Source organism: Hemicordylus capensis, chromosome 2, assembly GCF_027244095.1.
Source record: "Hemicordylus capensis ecotype Gifberg chromosome 2, rHemCap1.1.pri, whole genome shotgun sequence".
In the NCBI taxonomy this organism is placed as follows: Eukaryota; Metazoa; Chordata; class Lepidosauria; order Squamata; family Cordylidae; genus Hemicordylus; species Hemicordylus capensis.
This window is the reverse complement of record NC_069658.1, coordinates 20,328,884-20,348,860: the sequence shown is the minus strand read 5'-3', so window position 1 is coordinate 20,348,860 and position 19,977 is coordinate 20,328,884. Positions and strand designations below refer to the sequence as shown.

Below are 19,977 nucleotides of genomic sequence, written 5' to 3'. Positions count from 1 at the left end.
CCTTAGACTGGGAGCAGCATGTACTCCTGTTTTCTGATCGTCTGTGAGTTCAACACACACTCGAAGGTGCCGGCAGTGATCGTATGCCAAGCAGCAGCTGGGTCAGAGGGCTTTCCCTCCTACCTCATTAAAGACCTGCTGGGTGTGAACGGGCCTCCTGGGTGACTCAGGGCCAGTCATGTATCTCAGGGCCAGTCATTATTCATCCCGCCCCCCCCCATGTCATAACAAAGACTACAAATACAATGAATATTTATATATGAGAAATATAAATTACAATAAAAGGGTGGGGATAGGAGACAAAAACAGAAACAAGCAGAAAAGGGGGGGGGGAAGCGAAGGGAAGGATGGAGGGGTTAACACAGTTATTGATTTGAAATAAACAGAGGAAATTATGAGAATAACTCTAAACTAGCTGATCTGGCACAGAGCATCTGCGCCCGTAGTTCTCCCTGTCTCTCCTCGCCATCTTTATTCCTCCCCCTGCTTCAGCCCCAGTCCATTTCCCCCCTCCCAGTTTGCTTTCCTTCCCGGCCAGCTGGTGGTGCTTTCCCTCCCCGGCCAGCCTGGCCAGTGCTTTTTAATTCTCCCCACCACTGTATCCTTCTCCCACCCACCCCCTTTCTCCTTGCACCCGCTGCAACGGCCATTTGCCCGCTGCTGCCGTTATCTCCCCGCCCCACCGGCCAGATGGCTGCCACCGCTGCCATTTTCTTCCCCCAACCCGTCCCCATCCCCGAACTCTTGCAAGAGCTACCACACATGGGATTAGCCACAGGTATGCCTTAGCGAATTATATATAAAGAAGATAGTCCTTCCAAATGCTGGTATGGGAGTCTTCTTTCAGCATACAACGGTACGTTGTCAGTTCAAAGGTTGCCAGGTTAAAGCAGTCTTCTAGCCATTGATAAACTAGCTCCTTTTTGGCATTTATTTTGAAGGAACATCTGTGCCGAATGCACTCCACTTGCTCCTCTCAAGTAGAAACTACTGCATAAGAACAGCCTGGCTGGATCAGGCCCAAGGCCTATCTAGTCCGTTTCACACAGTGGCCCACCAGATGCCTCTGAGAAGCCCACAACAGTAAAACACCTGCAATTAAAACACAAAACAAGTTACAGTACAACAGAAAATACAGAATACAATATTTTAAAACATTTTTCAAAAAACCAATTTTAAAAAGCCTCAGTGAAAAAAAGGTCTTCACCTGGCATCTAAAAGAACAAAATGGAGAGGAGATGGAGAGGAGAGCTGGTCTTGTGGTAGCAAGCATGACTTGTCCCCTTAGCTAAGCAGGGTCTGCCCTGGTTGCATATGAATGGGACACTTGATGTGTGAGCACTGTAAGATATTCCTCCTAGGGGATGGAGCTGCTCTGGGAAGAGCAGAAGGTTCCAAGTTCCCTCCCTGGCTTCTCCAAGATAGGGCTGAGAGAGATTCCTGCTTGCAACCTTGGAGAAGCCGCTGCCAGTCTGTGAAGACAATACTGAGCTAGATAGACCAATGGTCTGACTCAGTATATGGCAGCTTCCTATGTTCTTATGTTCCTAAAATGATGATGGCAGGCGAATCCCACTGGGGAGGCTATTCCATAGAATGGGTGCCACCACCAGAAAGGCCCTTTCTCTAGTAGCCACCCACTTCACCTTATTTAGCACTGGCACTCGGAGCAGGGCCTTCGAAGAAGATCCTAATGTCCGAGTCGGGACATTTGGTGCAAGCCACTCGCTCAGGTAACTGGTCCCAAGCCGTTGAGGGCTTTAAAATGTGATAGCGCCAGAAATAAGCCAGTGTGAACATGGTGTGCAGCCTGTGTGACTGCACAGGAACAATTTGGAATCCAGGGCTCCACCACTCTGGTTGCACAAAGGCTGCCCCTGTGCAAGATCGCCCTGCCATTGCAGTTCTTCCACACTTGGACAAGAAACACCATGATACTTTCCTGTCTTTGGGCAGACTTTCATGACATTACCATTCGTCAACATGTGGACCACTGTGATAATATTCCTTTTTTAGTATTTGCACAATTGCAGTCACATCTAGGTAGGTCCTGAAGCTGTTATGTTCCTACACACATTTTAAAAATAACACAGACAAAAAACCATTGTACACATTTAGAGTTGAGCTCAAGTCTTCCAGGAAATCAGAAGTCGCCATTTCTGTAGCATAACGATAGCAGACCTTACACTGCAGATTCGTTTTACTGTACTTTGCATAGCTTTTCCTGGAGTAATTGGCTCTGCAGTTGTGTAATTATGAGTATAAGCATTTCTAAAGATAGCTCTTTGCTGCATTACCCAAGACACTGAGGGGCCAGGATCCCAGCTTTATCAATATATTGTTTTAATGCCATCTCATCACTCAGATTTTACTGATTTGCCATCTATATCGAGAGACCTCCTCCGAGATCTCATCCCTCACTCCTAACTAAGCAGAAGTGCCTTGAGATTTTATATGGATTAAGATGGATAGTGGAATTAAAATAATTCACTACTGTCCCTAGCACTTTGCAGTAGGACACTGGCTCTCTCTTGCAGTCCCTGGTCCACAACTGTACTGCCTCTATGCTTAAATGTCACTTCCTGAAGAAAAGATAGGAACATAGGAAGCTGCCTTCCACTGAGTCAAACCCTTGGTCCATCTAGCTCAGTACTGTCTACATAAACTGGCAACAACTTCACAGTTACAGGCTGGAGTCTCTCTCAGCCCTATCTGGAGATGCCAGGGAGGGGACTTGGAACTAGGGGTGTGCACAGAACCAGTTTGGTTCAATTCTGGACTGGATTTGAACTGACCTGGTCCGGTCCAGTTCCAGGTGCAGCAGAACTGGGTCGGGTCCAGCTCGGACATTGAACCGGGCCCAACCACTTCACGGATCAGTTTGGGGATATACTTGTAAAGGGGGATCCAGCAAGCATTCCCCTATACAAGTAAAGGAAGGGACGTTCCCTATCCTAATGCGAGGGGCGGGGAACAGCAAGAGAAAAGATATTTTGTACCTTATCCGAGACCGCAGTAGAGACATCAGCGGTGGTGGGGGTTCCTCCAAGCCTCCCACCGCCTCCTGACGGACAGCCTGAGCCAGCTGCTTTTAGAACCTGGGCTGGTCCAGTTCAAACGCTGACCAACCGAAATCACCAAGATTGGTAGGTTTGTACAATGTGACCAATCTCTGCATATCATTACCAGGACCGGTAAGAAGAGATTTACCTGGGGAGGGGAGAGTATGTACTCCTGGGATGGCAGCAAGCTGAGGTGCCACCATTAAATCTGAATGCACCCACTGTCTGAATGGGAGACGGAGAAATCCATGCATGACACCTTGAGTTGCTGCAATGTGAAAGAAAGGGAGGATTTAAATGTCAAAAATGCAATAACAAGAGTGGGCTGAAAGTGGTGAAAATGATAAATGCTTAGCATTTAGATAGCAGTACCGTCTGAGTTCTCGAATACTCCACACACATCCTTTTAGTAAGCTTTGCAACAGCCTCGTAAAGGTCCCTCTTACATACGGCGGCCATATGGAAAAGAGGTGTGTACCTTTAAGAGATGCACAGAGGAGATCATTCCAGCAGGGGGAACTTGTCATATGGGGTGGGGGGAAGCAGCACCTGTTGAAATTCCCTCTTCTGTGTATCTATTAGGTACAGGAGACCTTCCATATGGCCGTCCTATTCTTGTACTCACACTGTGCATCGGAGGCAGAGGCTGAAAAAAAGGGTGGGGGGACAAGTGGCTTGGCAAAGGCTACTTAGTAAGTATGTGGCAGCAGCAAGTTTTGAATTTCGGATTTCTTGCTTGATGCTCTTGTCTTAGCCAAGATATTACATTAGCACTGAAAACAAATAACACCATTTATGTGGTGATGGTGGTAAGGCAGAGAGCAAATCTCCCCCTCAATCATAACAATTCCCACCTGACATTAAGAAAAATCCATTCGCATTTTTAAACAAATCTGGGCTTTTGTGTAGAATGAGCAGTTCTTGGCTTCATATTCATATAAAAGCAACGGAAGGAGAAAAAGAAAAGCAAGCTGGTGAGCTGCTTTAGAAGAAAGTTTCACCTTTTAATTTTTCATAGCAGATTAATTTTTAATTTCCAGACATCAGGGATCATGGAAGGCGTCCTGTGAAGCTGACTGTTCAAAGGCCTTATTTAGGTGACTGTTGCCCTCCTGTTTAATTCTTTACCCTTGAAGGCTCTAGTCTAACTGCACCATGGTCATTGTTCTCTAGACATATTTTTGCTCTTCCAATTCCTTCCCTTTTCCCTAATAGCTGTGCATTGCCAGAACAAATGCACACAAGTTTACAAGAGAAAATTCTGGTTCATTTCGTGTGTGTGTGTGTGTTGTGTGTGTGTGAGAGAGAGAGAGAGAGAGAGAGAGAGAGAGAGAGCAGGGCCGGATTAAGCCAGTGCAGGGCCTGTAGCATATGTTATAAAGGGGCCCTAATTTTTTTAAAAAATGCACATAAATATTAAAACGTAAATTATTTACTTGCATAGTAAAGTAATTCAATTTTTTTCATTTGCTATATTTCGGAGTATGGGAGACCAAGCCACAAACTCACACTTACTACAACAACAGTGAACATTTATATACTGTATTTCAATCAAAATTCTCAAAGTGGTTTACATAGAAAAATAAAGAGTGGATAGATGATTCTCTGTCTCCAAAGGGCTCACACTCTAAAAAGAAAAATGTGGTAGGCACCAGCAACAGCCACTGGACAGATGCTGTGCTGGGCCTTCTCTTAAAAGGCACATTTAGCAGGAAAGGGATATTTTATCTAACGTGGACCAAATAAAACATAAAGTTTTAACTTTAATTCCCAGTTGGAAGCTGGGCATGCGGGGCCCTCAAAAACACGGGGCCCGTAGCAAATGCTACATTTGCTACTACGTTAATCCACCTCTGAGAGAGAGAGAGAGAGAGAGAGAGAGAGAGAGAGAGAGAGAGAATAAATTAACGGGGGTGGGGGGTGAAAATTGACCTGTAGCTACTGAAACATTTTAATTTACAAGCTCAGATTATCTTAATTTTTTAAAAAAATACAGTCACAATACACTCACCAGCAGTTCAGATGAGCTATGGAGAGCTTTAGAAACATTTGCACTGAAACTTTGCTGGTATTACTTGCTGTTTAGCTTTTGCAGGAGCCAGTTTACATTTTCTTTCTGACTTTCAGATTGTGCTCTTTTTGTTTGTTTTGCTGCTGCATTTTGGATTCAGATTCCCAGATTTGGGTTCAGATCCTGGATTGCAGTTTGTGTGTATGTGCATATTTTGGGGCACATATACATAAATGCACACACAGATAAATCACCTCTGCATTAACCCAGCATTTCAGAAGGCAGAAAAACTGAAATAATTGTTATTCTTGGATATATCTACATTACTCTTCCAGTAGAAGACATCAGACCAGGCATTCAAATTGAATGAAAACCAGATATTTCAGAAGTGTATACTTCTCTTTATACAGCCAGAGACGTGTGTATCTAATGTTAAGAGAATCTTTCTGATCATTAGAAATATACTGCATAAGGCTTCATATTTGCCTTATAACATTCTTCTTCCTTCCTTCCACATGAACAGTATTGTAGAATAAGCAAACCTGAAATTCCTGAGTGAATTCTGAGGAAGCCAGGTCACTATTTCTCAGCATCAAAATCACCAAAGAAGACCACAAGGTTACAGGTTTGGCCAATTGAATTTTGTTTACAACACCTCCAGAAAATTCATTATTTCAAGGCAACGTATTCTATTTGTTTGCAATTTCACTATTTCACATGGCTTGGGAGACATTTCCATGACTTTATATGATACCAAGTTTTTTTAGTTACAGTATCTTCCAAGCTTTTATTCCCCACCCCACCCACATCTACACTATAGATAGGTTACAATTGCATCCGTTTAACTGTCATAGCGTTTTCCAAAGAATTGTGGGAATTATAGTTTAGGGTGGATGCTGAGAGTTCCCTCCCCTCCCCTCACCCACCCCTCCCAGAAATGCAGTTCCAACTTCCTGGGGAGCGGGCAGAGCTATTAAACCCGTTTAAAGGCCAAACTGGATCAAATGACAGGAAATACGTGTGACTGGATCTTTGGCAAGTTTTTGAAAAGCTAGGTATTATTTGGCTTGCTGGACAAAATTTATTGGTATCAGAAGGTTGACTATTTGTTTTCGATGCTGCCGGACATATAGAAGTTCATGGGGGCAATTTGGATCAAGGAAATGCGGTTGGGGAGTGGGTTCTGTGTGCTCTACAATGCTGCAGCCCTAACACAAAGTAATTTATTTTATTTTATTTTATTTTATTAATTTCTGTATTGCCCCATACAGAATACATATATCTCTGGGCAGTATACACATTAAAACCTTAAATCATATAAAATAAATTAAAATAATCCTAACTTTAAAAAAACCCTTTAAAACATGATAAACTAAAAGTCTGATAAAATAGGTGCATCTTTAAGGTCACTTAAGAACAGCCAGAGATGGGAAGGCTCTGCTTTCATTTGGGAGTGCGTTCCAGAGCCCTGGGGCAACCCTAGAGAAGGCATGGTTTTGAGTCAACAAATGAGCCAGTGGTAACCGCAAACAGACTTCCCACAATGATTTTAATAGGCGGTGGAGTTTATGAAGAAGACCTCCATTTGTGGTTGAATTTACCCCTTTAATTTTCAGGGGGGTGGGACTGTTCTGATCCCAGATCTCCCGCTGCCATCTCATCAATTGTGGCTAAAGACCATGATGTAGCAATGTCAAAAAAATTTATTCCATCAAGGTGATTCCATTTGGATTCCTTTCTATTTCTATTTCTATTTGATTCCTTTTGAAGGTGAAGAACAGGAGGAATCTCTCACCATCTCCTACATGCAAGATCTAGCATGATAGTGGAAAGGGTATGGTCAGCTTTTGAGGATTGTATGGGCCAGGGACCTATAGAACCCACAACTAAATGAGTCAAAGGCCTCAGCCCACAAGATTTTCAAGCTACACCCTGATTCCAACATCAGTGTTCTGGTGGGGGCCGGGGGAGGGATGTTTTCCATTTCAGTCTCCAAAGCATTTCTCTTTCCTTCCCAAGTTTGCAGAACATTGCTGCTTGAATCATTTAAGCAGAGATTCTCACCTGTCATCTTCCCGCACAGCTGGGGTTGCCAACTCTGACTGAAGCTATTCCTGGAGATTTATTTCCCAATACTCTCCCCCAATATTGTTCACAATGTTGAGCCATTAACATCTCCAAGATTGCTTTCAAGAGTCACTGGGAGATAGATGCTGCCTGCTGGAGATGCCAGGCGAATTCTTGAGGGTTGGGGACCTTATCACACTTTGTCAGGGTCACGCCAAGGCCATGGGTAGTCATAATGGAGTCCAAGCAGAGCTGAGGTTTCTTCCAGCCCAGGACCCCTGGAATCAGCTGCTGGAGAAACAAGGGCTTGCTTTGCATCAGATATTGCTCTGCTGATCTGGCAGTGTCAGAGGCTAGGCTTCTCCCCATGTTTATACTGTGCCTGGACAATCCAGAGGCTTCCTACTGCTCACCAAATGCCGGAGCAATGTTCAGTCAATGTTCAACTTCCCAGTTCCCTTCATTGCCTGGAAAAGGCTCTGAATGAGGCCTGGGAACACATTAGGCTTGTGCATAAAGGTAGGTAAAGTATGCCATCAAGTCAGTGTTGACACCTGGCGACCACAGAGCCCTGTGGTTGTCTTGGGTAGAATACAGGAGGGGTTTACCATTGTCTCCTCCCGTGCAGTATGAGATTATGCCTTTCAGCATCTTCCTATATCACTGTCGCCTGATATAGGTTTTCTCCATAGTCTGGGAAACAGACTATGCCTGATATCAGTGTTTCCCATAGTCTGGGAGACATACCAGCGGGGATTTGAACCGGCAACGTCTGGCTTGCTAGTCAAGCCATTTCCCAGCTGTGCCATTATAAGGCAGGCTTGTGCATGCCCCCACCCCCAATCAGATTATGACCCAACCAGTCAGTGCTACTGTCAAGAGGCACCATGTCCTGTGAATCATATTGGTACAGCCTGGGTGGGGGTGGGGTGGGGGGAATTACCAGTCTCAGAAGCACTTGTGCTACTCATGAGACCTAGGCCAGCGTGGTGTAGTGGCTAGAGTGCTGGACTAGGGCCGGGGAGACCCGAGTTCAAATCCCCATTCAGCCATAAAACTAGCTGGGTGACTCTGGGCCAGTCACTTCTCTCTCAGCCTAACCTACTTCACAGGGTTGTTGTGAAAGAGAAACTCAAGTATGTAGTACACTGCTCTGGGCTCCTTGGAGGAAGAGCGGGATATAAATGGAAATAATAAATATAATAATAATAATAATAATAGAAGAGATTCTCTTTTTTTAATAGAAGTCCCTTTTAAATTCAAGCTGAAAAGGCAGCTTCCTGGGGTGGGTGGGTGTGTATGTGTGCTCCCCTTGGAGAGAAGATTAGCAGCCCATCCAGTCAAAGGCGGTGGAGGAGGAGAGGGCAATGGATGGTGTGTTTGACAGTCATGTCTGATCTCGGAGGGGGCTCCACAACAATAGCAGGGATGTGGCGCAGCGGGGAAATGCTTGACCAACAAGCAGAAGGTTGCCGGTTCGAATCCCCACTGGCACTATATCGGGCAGCAGCGATACAGGAAGATGCTGAAAGACATCATCATCTCATACTGCACGGGAGATGTCAATGGTAAACCCCTCCTGTATTCTCCCAAAGACAACCACAGGGCTCTGTGGGCGCCTGGAGTCAAAATTGACTTGACGGCACACTTTACTTTACTTTAGCAAGGATGGAGTGGGCCCTGGTATAAAAAACGAAGATGAGTCCCTGCCTTCCCAGGGACCCTGCCTTCTTCATCTCCCTTTTCTTTCTAACAAGGGAGGATTCAAAAAAGGTCACTATGCTCCCTTAACTGGAGATTTTTTCAGTTCTGTCTCAGCTTCAGGAGGGGAGGGGAGGGGAGGGGAGGGGAACCATTTCAGACACCATTGCTCCTACCTCCTCTCCCTGTGACTGGCTGGCTGATGCTGAGCTACAGTTCCCTCATGGGTGAGTGTGATGGTTGGCAGCAGCTGCCCATCACCTTTTAAAACCCAAGGAACTGCCCTCCAGGTGGGATTTGTAAGGGAGGGGCTTCAGAACGGAGCAGAGAGTGACAGTTCACCTGTAGGCTCCAAGTGGTAGATAGGAATGGGCAGGGCGAGAGAGAGGATCTCTAGATGGATAAGGGTCTGTTCTGGGACCGGTGGGGTGCCACGGAGCGACTCGGTAGGACAGGATCTGGTGATAGGCAATCAGTCAGGGGTGGGCAGAGGTGCACCTAGGTAATTTTGGAGCCTGGACATAGAGGCCTTTGGAGGCCCCTGCCTCCCCTGCAAATTAAGCATCATCATGCTTGGCTGGGCAACCACACCATCTGGGACAGACTAAAGAGGATTTGGGGGGCCCCTGGGGCTGTGAAGGCCCTGGACTTTGGCCTGGAAATCCAGGGATAAGAGCCCCTCTGGGGGTGGGTTGAACTTGAGCACTATAGCACTTACATTTAGCAATAGCACTTACATTTATATACTGCTCTATAGCTGGAAGCTCTCTAAGTGGTTTACAATGATTTAGCATATTGCCCCCAACATTTCTGGGTACTCATTTTACCGACCTTGGAAGGATGGAAGGCTGAGTCAACCCTGAGCCCCTGGTCAGGATCGATCTTGCAACCTTCTGGTTACAGGGCGGCAGTTTTACCACTGCGCCACCAGGGGCACTATCCAGCTGATCAGAAGGAGGAGAGAGGGATTCTTCCCCCTCCCATCCTGGAGGGGCTCGTCTCTCTTGAAGCCGAGATGAGTCCTTTGATCAGGAGCCAGCAGTGTGCCAATGAGTCAGGGAGGCGGGAGAGGGAAAGTACAGCATGCTGCCACTTAGACAGCAGGACCCCCACCCCTCTCAAGGACCCAGGGACATTTGTCCCCCTATTGTTCAATTATAGCTATATATTTATCACATTTTTATACTGCCTGATATGTACATCTCTAGGCAGTGTACAAAATTTAAAATATTGAAAAGTCAACATGGATTAAAATACATGAGACACAATAAAACCAATATAAAAGAGTTATTAAAGAAAATTATTAAAATCATTAAAAATTAATTCTAACTAAAAGCTTGCGAGAACAGGAGAGTCTTGAGGGTCTTCCTGAAAACAAACAGAGAAGGAGATGCTCTTATTCCAGCAGGGATCATATTCCAAAGCCCTGGGGCAGCCACAAAGAAAGCCCGGTCATGGCTCGCCACCAAACAAGCCGGTGGAATCTGTAACTGGACCTCTTCAGAAGATCGCAGGTGGCAGGGTTCATGACAAAGGAGGCGCTCTCCCAAATAGCCTGGACCCAACAAAGTCATTAAGCGTTTTATAGGTATTAACCAGCACTTTGTATTTCACCCACAAACATATCACAGCCAGTGCAGTTCTTTCAAAACCGGTGTTGTATGGTCCTTTTGGATTGTCCCAGAGAACAATCTGGCTACCACATTCTGTACCAATTGTAGTTTCCAGACTATGTACAAAATAGAGTGCATTACAGTAGTCAAGTCTGGAGATTACCAGCATATGCACCACGGTTTTAAGGTCATTCACCTCTAGAAATGGACATAGCTGACCGATCAGCTGAAACTGATAAAAAGTGCTCCTGGCCACTGTCTCAACCAGATAAACCAGGAAGAGATCTAAACCATATTTTGGATCCTGACGCCCACCCCACTCCCAGTCAGTACCTCCATCTTATTTGGAATCTTCAGTTTGTTATCCCTCATCCAGCACATTACCACCTCTAAGCAGGCATTTAGGGAAGATATGTCATTTCCTGATGTGGTCGGCATGGAGAAGTAGATCTGAGTGTCATCAGCATCTTGATAACACCCTGCACCAAACCTCCTGATCTCTCCCAGCGGTTTCATGTAGGTGTTAAAGAGCATTGGAGACAGTGTGGAGCTTGTGTAACTTCACATTTTAGTTCTCACTTTGCAGAACAACAGTCTCCAGAGACACCATCTGGAATTTGCCAGAGAGGTAGAAGTGGAACCACTGTAAAACAGTGCTGCCCAATCCCACCTCCCTCAGGTGGTCCAGAAGGATACCATGGTCGATGGTGGTATCAAAAGCCACAGAGAGATCCAAAAGGATCAGTAGCCAGTTGGTGATCATCCATCAGGTCGACCAAGGCAGTCTCAACCCCATAGCCCACATGAAAGCCAATTTAAGATGGATCTAGATCAGGGATTCTCAAACTTGGGTCCTCAGGTGTTATTGGACTTCAACTCCCATAATCCCCAGCCTCAGTGGCCTTTGCTTGAGGATTATGGGAGTTGAAGTCCAATAACACCTGAGGACCCAAGTTTGAGAATCACTGGTCTAGGTAATCTGCATCATCCAAAATTGCCTGGAGCTGAGAGCCACCACCCGGCTCAACCACCTTGCCCAACCATGGAAGATTAGAAACAGGTCTGTAATTAGCTAACTCCAAGGGATCCAGAGCAGCTTTCTTCAAAAATGCTCTAATAACAGACAAGAAGGGATCCTGCCCTTCCTCAGAGAAGCATTTATAATATTTACCAGATCATCTCTGATAGTATAATTATCAGATAAGATAAGCCAAGCTGGGCAAGGGTCAAGAGAACAGGTTGTAGGGTGCACAGTCCAAATCAATTTGTCCACTTCCTCAGTAGCCACAAACTGAAAATGATTCAATCTAACCCCATGAGAGGAGTTGCTGGACACCTCCACAGTAGACTCTGCAGTAACTGTGGAATCCAGCTCGGCCCAAATATGAGAGATTTTATCCACAAAGGAGTCATTTTAAAAAATTACAATGAGTGACCAATTGTTCCAAATTTAAATTCAAGGGGGAGGAGTACATACTAGCCCCCTCACAACTCTAGACAACTCAGCTAGATGTGAATTTGCAGAAGCAATGCGGGCAGAAAAGAACCGCTTCTTCATCACCCACACTGCCAAAGCATAAATGTTCAAATGTGCTCTGTGTTGTACCCGATAAGACTCGCGCCGAGTCTTCCTCCACTTGCGCTCTAGTCGTCCACCTTGCCTCTTCAGCTCCTGCAGTTCATCCAAATACCACGGGGCTGTCTTTAAAGCAGGTCAGAAAGAACGCTTAGGAGCGATTGTGTCCACTGCTCTAGTGAGTTCATTATTTCATCTTTGTACCAGATCATCGAAAGAATCACTAGCAGAGCCAACCCTAAACCCTTCCAAATCTTCTTGGAATCCTATTGGATCCAATAACCTCCTCGGGCGGACCATTCTATTAGGTCCTTCACCCCTGCCAAGGTGGGTTGTGGCTGTAAGTTCTACCTTAACCAGATGGTGATCTGTCCATGACAATCTATGTCCATGAACAGCAGCAAAGAGCCTCCCGAGAGTTCTGACTGTCAGAGGCTCCCCTGCTGTTATGGCAGAAATCCCTCCAGTAACTCCTGATAGAGGGATGTTGGTCCAACATGGCTCTCAGACCACCGGGATGCACAGCCCTAGAAATCACCCCAGGTAACTTTAGACTAGGTCTCAGCAGCATCAGACCACAAAATTCCCAGTTCAGCACTGGCATTTCTCACAGGGTCTACTGATATTAGTGCATTTTTGTCAAAGAATCGAACCATTACAAATCTGCATTGCATTCCAGGTCAGGTTCACTAGCATTTTTTTAAAAACTCAAACTTTACAAAGTGGTTTGGTAACTGGTCCAAACACTTTGAGCCATTTTTGAATGGATGGAGATATGTTTCATGCAGAATAATATCAAACTCTCTGGCTTGTTGTAATGCAGCTCCATAAAATGCATTACAATAGTAACTGTTCCACTTGAGAACGCTATTTTAAAAACCAGCTTTATTTTTGAATGTTTTTTTAAAAGGCTTTCACACACACAGTAGATTAAGGGGAGGGAACAAGGGGGTACTATTTAAATACAGAGGCCACTGAGGACCAAATACAGAGGTCCTCAATTGTCCACCACTGAGGACCAGATGCTTGAGACAGAGAAGAGGGGAAGTCCATCTAACCCCTGCTAACTGAGCAAAAAGGCACCTTTTGAAAGTGGTGATTCTCTTTATTTAACAGGGGGAGAACAACTGGCCCTATCCAACCCCAGAACAGCATCCCTCCAGTGGCTGCTGTTGGTGTCTGTCTTATGTTTCTTAGACTGCGAGCCCTTTAGGGACAGGCAGCCATTTAATTTCTGTATGTAAACCACCTTGGGAACGTGGGTTGAAAAGCAGTATATAAATACTCATTGTATTCATGTTCCATCACTTTCATGCCCTGCATGTGAGCTATTCAAGGCAACCAGCTTGCCCCTCTTGGAAACACTGTACTGGGTTAGAGGGTCTGGTGGTCTAGCTAGCATGGCAGTTCCCGTGTTCTTAGGGGGGTTGGAGGCTCTTTCCCCAGCATCTCTCCACAGTTCAGATGGCAGGTGATTACATAGCATTGCCACCTTCTCCTTCTGAAACCCGAGGGTAGTAATTCTGAAGGACGGCAGCTTTCTCCTGGTCCACTGGCACTCCCTCCCTGAGCACCCTCTAGTGTCTCAGCACTTAGAAGAGAGATGGGTGAAATTTCACAAATTAACCTGAGAGCTAGAAACACATATTTGGGAATAAGGCCTGCTGAAGCCAATGGGGTTTCTTATTAAATAAAGATGCATAGAACTGGATTGCAGAGCCTAGTATCAGCCCTGTCCCAAGGTTAACATCCCTCAATGCTCTCCTTAGCATTAACTAGCAGTTAAGATTAATTTTCATTACCCCACAACAAATTAAGCCTTATCCATGTTATGCGAAGCCAAATTTCTCAGCCAGGGGAGTCTACCGCTTCCAAGATATACACATAATGCAAGACAACGTAATAAAAAGCGAGAGTAGAAATTGTATTTATCTTTGATCAATACCTGGGCTGCAAGGTCTGCGTACAGCAGACCCCTGCATTTTGAAGCAGAAGTGCTTCCCCCTTGCAATCGGCATATCTTGAAGACGATGCTTAAAATACGGCGAATTTATCATTTATAAGGGCTCGAGGCAAGGGCTGTGACTATGTACTTTCTCGTGTGTGTGTGTGTGTGTGTGTGTGTAAAGGAGCTTGCACTGTGCAAACAGGGATGCCATTATCCCGAGGGTTAGAATCCCTGCAACGAACTGGGCAGGAGCAGACGCCTGTTTTCAGCAACAAAAGAGCAGACAGTGGTAATTTCCTGTAATAATATTTTCCCTATAGATCTCAAGTGCCCCCTCTCATCACAGGTATCTTTCTCCAAGTGCAGGCTGCAGAGCTTACAACGGATGGATCATCTGTGATATTGAAGTAATTAGCCAGTAGGTGGCCACAGCCATTAGGCAATTTGCACCAGTTCAAATTCAATGCCCTGCTAGACTTCGGAGAGACGCCTCTCCTGTTGCTAAGAAGGCCTCACTCCGCCTCTTAGCCTCCCTCTCTGTCCTCTTTTTCTGGCTGCTTCAGCCTTCACAGATGCTGCAATATTCTGGACGCTCACAGGAAACTGCCTGCAATTGCCTCTGACGGGAAAGAAAGCCTGGCCCTAAGGAAATGTCCAGATATCTCCTTTTTTAAAAAAGTAATGTGTCCAAATCCTGCTCTTAATGCCACTGATTTGCCTTTAAACGTAGGAGTTACATACATGTAAACAGACTCACAGCTGGGGTGCTGGGACGGGCCTGTTCTCCCCTCCCCCATTTTTATCTGCCTCCTCCCATTTATTTTTTTATCAACATATAATCTTAAAATAATGTTTGGTTATTTTTACTTGTGGCTTGAACTTTCGACTGGTGGGGGCCAGATAAGCTGCCTCGCCCCTACTTTTTTGCACACACCCCCAACGTCTAGCCTGGCTATGGGCCTGCCTGTCAAAACTATTACAGCCCAAGTGGGCCTCTAAGTGGTCTGTAATATTAACATATGAAATATCAGAGCAACAACAAAGCAAAGAAACCTGTAACTGAAAGAAATGCTTGTTCTTTCCCAGCTTACCCCAGTCTCCATTTCCCCCTTCCTTCCCTTGTTGTCTCCCTTGTGTCAAATTGGAAGATTGTAAGCCCCTAGGGGCAGAGGCCTGCCTTGTTGTGCTTTGGAAACACCATGAACATTGATGGCAAATAAATCATCGTAATCACAGAGCCTAGTTAAACCTCAGTTGCCAGTAAGAAAACCATAGAGGCCTGCTGAAACCAGACAGAGAATACAAATTAACCCCAAACTCCTTGTGAACTAAAAATGTGGCAGGACATCTGAAGAATGTCCCCCCAAGACCTCCTGCTCCCATAAACAACTTTGCCTTTTCTACCATGCGTGTCTGAGGGGCAGGGGAATGGGGCCGTGCAGCTGCACTCCCTGGATCGAGCCATTTCCGACTGAATTCAATGGGACATACTGGGGGGGGGGGGGGCGTGTATTGAAAAAAAAGAGCCCCTGGTGGCGCAGTGGTAAAACTGCCGCCCTGTAACCAGAAGGTTACAAGTTCGATCCTGAGCAGGGGCTCAAGGTTGACTCAGCCTTCCATCCTTCCGAGGTCGGTAAAATGAGTACCCAGAATGTTGGGGGCAATATGCTAAATCATTGTAAACCGCTTAGAGAGCTTCCAGCTATAGAGCGGTATATAAATGTAAGTGCTATTGCTATTGCTATTGGATTGCTGGCTTTGCCCCCTCCCCATGGAAAAGGTCTTGCGGACACCTATGCTTTCTTCTCCTTATTCCTGGAACTGCCTCCTGGAATGCCGCCTCCTCCCTCTCGCCCCCCTCAAAATTGCTACTTAAAACCATGCCTTTCTTCAAAAGAAGAAAGGCTTCACTCCTTAATCCAATACAATGGTGGTGGTGGTGGGGGGGTGAGCATCTCTAGGCCTCCGGGGTCTGGGGTGGGGGGCAGAGGCAGTGAGGCACTCCCTTGCTCCCTTCTGCACCCAGCCAGTGAACAAAACAAATGCTTGCTGGGAGCACAAGGTCCCCCTTCCTGCCTAGAGCCCCAGTTTCCAAAGGCCCCAGTTTTCTGTCAGCTGGACCTTGTAGCCCAGCCTCCAGGACCTCCCCCCCCCCGTGTGCTGCTGTACTGGTGGGCAGATTTTCCTCCTAGGTTGGCAGTGGGGAGCGGAGGGCAAGCAAGTCAGTCCAGTTGCCAGGGCTGAGCCGTGGGCCGCTTCCTCAAAGTGGGGCAGGACCTGACAGGTCTGGAGGCAATCGGGATTCATGGGGCAGGAGAGGAGGTGAGAGGGAGTCAAAGCCAGGGGGCAGGACTGCACAGCTAGTTGTGGGTCAGAGGTGGAGCCAGGGAGACAAGCCAGAAGCCAGGGGTGAAGCTGGAGGTCAGGAACAGAGTCAAAGGGGAGAGAAGCCGAGTAGTCCAGACAGAACAGGTGCAATGCACCAGGCTGCCACAAGGGGCAGTGACATGCAGATCCTTAGTACAGGTATTTTATTTTATTTATTTATTTTTACATTTATATCCCGCTCTTCCTCCAAGGAGCCCAGAGCGGTGTACTACATACTTGAGTTTCTCTTTCACAACAACCCTGTGAAGTAGGTTAGGCTGAGAGAGAAGTGACTGGCCCAGAGTCACCCAGCTAGTTTCATGGCTGAATGGGGATTTGAACTCGGGTCTCCCCGGTCCTAGTCCAGCACTCTAACCACTATACCACACAACACCTGGTCAGTTTCTCTGGATGGAAACACTAGATTTCCCCCTTCTCTGGTCACAGAAGTGGCTTCCAGGCACTTAGGTTCTTCTTACCTCTCGCTCTTTCTTCCCTTCCTGTAATTCCCCCTCCCAGTCAAAATGTAGAGTGTAAGCTCTTCAGGGCAGGGACATGTTGTGTGGTGTATGAACGTTATTCTGTACAGTGCCATGTATGCATTGATGGGGCTATAGAAAACATAACCTGCTCATCCTTTGGAAGGGAATTCCACAGCAGGGGGGCACCACAGAAAAGATCCACCTCTATGGGGCCAGGAGTCTTGCTTCAGGTGGGAAGGGGACCCAGGAGGAAGGCCTCGTTGGCTGGTCGGTAGATCTGCAAGTTTCTGTATGGTAGGAGGAGATTTGGGCAGGTGGGGCTTTCCCTGGCATTGTCTCCCAATGGCAACGGAAGCCTTACCTGCTGCAGATAAGGCAAAGGAACATTCTACAGGTCTGGAGCAGGCCAGATATATATATTACCTGTTATGTTGCATGGAATAGCGAGATGGAAACCAACAGAGCTTTCTGTTATTCTCTTCAGACAATTCAGAGTGGTTGCTTAGAGCTATGAAGCGCTAGAGCAGAGATCCCAGCCTTGGCCCCCAGAGATGTTTTTAGACAACAACTCCCATCATCTCCAGACCATTGTGGTCTGGGCGCCAAGGGTGGGAACCCCAACCCTAGAACAGTTACACTGAAGCAGCATCCCTGTGCCCTGGAAAGATGTTGGAGGTGGGGTCAGCCTCATATTCACTGCACATCCTCACTTTGGAGATACATTAAAGTCTCAACATTTTAGGTCAGTATTAGAAGAGTATCTCATTTTGGCTGACTTCTATAGGGTTGGGTTAAAATAACAGACCTGGGAGGGGAATCTATAATTAATTCTCTTAGCTGGCATGCGTGTCCAGGATTTGGTGGCGGAACTCTCGTGGCATGCTGTGAGAGTTCCGGTGAGAGACCTGGCTGACTCGAATGAGGAGGGAGGAGGAGAGGGGAAAGAAAGTGGCAGTGGCGGTGGGCAGTGGGGAGAAAAAAGCAGTGGGGAGAAAATAGCGGTGGCTGGATTGGGGGAGAGAAAAGCCATGGCAGGCGGAGGGGGGGGGAGAGAAAAGCGGCGGTTGGTGGGAGGATGGAGGGGAGAGAAAAGCAGTGGCGGGCGGGCTGATGGGGGGAGAGAAAAGCGGCAGTGGGTGGGCGAATGGGGGGAGAGAAAAGCGGTGGTGGGCGGGGCCCTTTTTGGCCGCCTGCTGCCCAGTGAGGCTCTGTGTGTGGGGAGGAATGGGAGGGGGAAGGGATAGAGAGTGCGGGGCTGGAGGGAAGGGGAAGAGAGGAGAGACTGGGGCAGGAGGGAGAGGGAGGGGAAAAGAACTGGCCCCAAAGCACAGCACAGATGCTCTGTGCGGGGTCGGCTAGTTGAGAAGTATTACCTTAAGTGGCACAGCAGGGAAATGTTTGACTAACAAGCAGAAGGTTGCCGACCTTCTGCTAGTTCGAATCCCTGCTGCTACTATATCAGGCAGCAGACATATAGGAAGATGCTGAAAGGCATCATCTCATACTGAGCGGAGGAGGTAATCGTAAACTCCTCCTGTATTCTGCCAAAGAAAACCACAGGGCTCTGTGGGCGCCAGGAGTCGAAATCGACTTGACGGCACACTTTACCTTTACTTTACGTTACTGGAATTCAACTTAGAGATCTTGGGTGTGTTCAGTTGTGCAGTTACCTTCCAACAGGTACCATATTTACCAGAACTGAAGATGACTCTGTATTTAAGACAACCTCCTTACAAAGTAGAGGTTAAATAGAGGTTATACTTGCATTTAGTCAAAAGGAAGTAGACTCAGGGATCATCTTAAATTCAGAGTCATCTTCCTTTGGGGTAAATACAGATGTAATCTGGATCTTTTAAGGGGGTAATCTTACATTCAGAGTAGTCTTCTATTCAGGTAAATATAGTATGCCATAGTGCCAATCAGGTTTTCTTTTAGCTGCTCAGGTGTGTCGGCTGCACGCAGAATCATCTGTTGATGGTGCCTCCATGTCATCCCTATTGAGTCAAGAGCACACTAGAGACCCTCTGCAGGTGATCACATGGGAGTTAAATGACCAGAATGGGCCATAGAGTTAGGAACATAGGAAACTGTTTTATACCGAGCCAGACCACTGGTCTATTTAGCTCAGAATTGTCTCCATTGACTGGCAGCAGCTTCTCCAACATTTCAGGCAAGAGGCTCTCCCAATCCTACCAGGAGATGCTGCCATGGACTGAACCTGGGGCCTTCTGCATGCAAAGCAGATGCTCTATCGCTGAACTATGTCCTCATCCCCTAAGTTGCCATAGGCAGGTCTCCCGTCCAGGCACTGACCACACCAAGACCTGCTTAGCTTCAGTAAGGTGACTGTATTTTGTCCACTTAGACTATTCTCTGGGACCCAAACTAGAAACGTAGTCCCCCTTCAGGAGGGATGGAAAGCTTATTCTCCCCCAACTCCAGATTTCTTGGCTTGGTGGGTAATAAGTCTATAATATCAGAAGAGTTTGGTTATGCTATCAAGCTCAGGCATTTTCAAACACCCTGGATCGTATTTTAGAAATGTCACTTATCAAACTCAAGTGCTTTCCCCAGGCTTAGGTTAACCAGAAGTGAACCTAACCACTAGTTGATCACTAGACAACAGATTAACCACTAGTTTATTGCCACAATTCCAGACTGTGTTGGCACCTCTCCACCCAGTCAGCTGCTTCTATGAATATTTACCTGCTGTTCAAATCTTGCAAGGTGATGCCCAAGGGGGCTTCCAAAATAAAGCCTAATACAAGACTAGTCATAAAAGCAATACCCATTGGCTTCTTCAGCGCCCGCTGGCCAGCTTCTTCCCCTGCTCCCTGCCCACCCGCCATCCGTCTTCTTCCCCGGCTCCCTGTCCTCCTGCCCACCATCTTCTTCCCTGCCTCCTGTCGTCATCGTCTTCTTCTCACCCACCTGCCACTGTTTTATTTGGCCGGCTGGCCAGCCGCCACAATTCACCGTCATTATCTTTGCCGCCATTTTCTCCCCCGTCCCCGTTGCTATCTGGGCAGCTGCTCACGAACTCTCACAAGAGCTGCCTAACATGGGATTAGCGACGGTACACCTAAGAGAGAGAAAGAGAGACAGAAATTACCTAACAGATAAAATAGCAAAACAACAACAACAACAAAC

General features: G+C 46.7%; 1 long non-coding RNA gene across 1 annotated transcript; it reads right to left on the bottom strand.

Annotated features, from left to right (window-relative positions):
* Positions 1–235: 235 nt before the first annotated feature.
* Positions 236–9,125, bottom strand: LOC128346868 (uncharacterized). Its single transcript, XR_008317253.1, has 3 exons — positions 9,018–9,125; positions 3,211–3,330; positions 236–1,092 (listed from the first exon to the last, which is right to left on the bottom strand). It is a non-coding gene; the product is annotated as an uncharacterized LOC128346868 (long non-coding RNA).
* Positions 9,126–19,977: the final 10,852 nt, after the last annotated feature.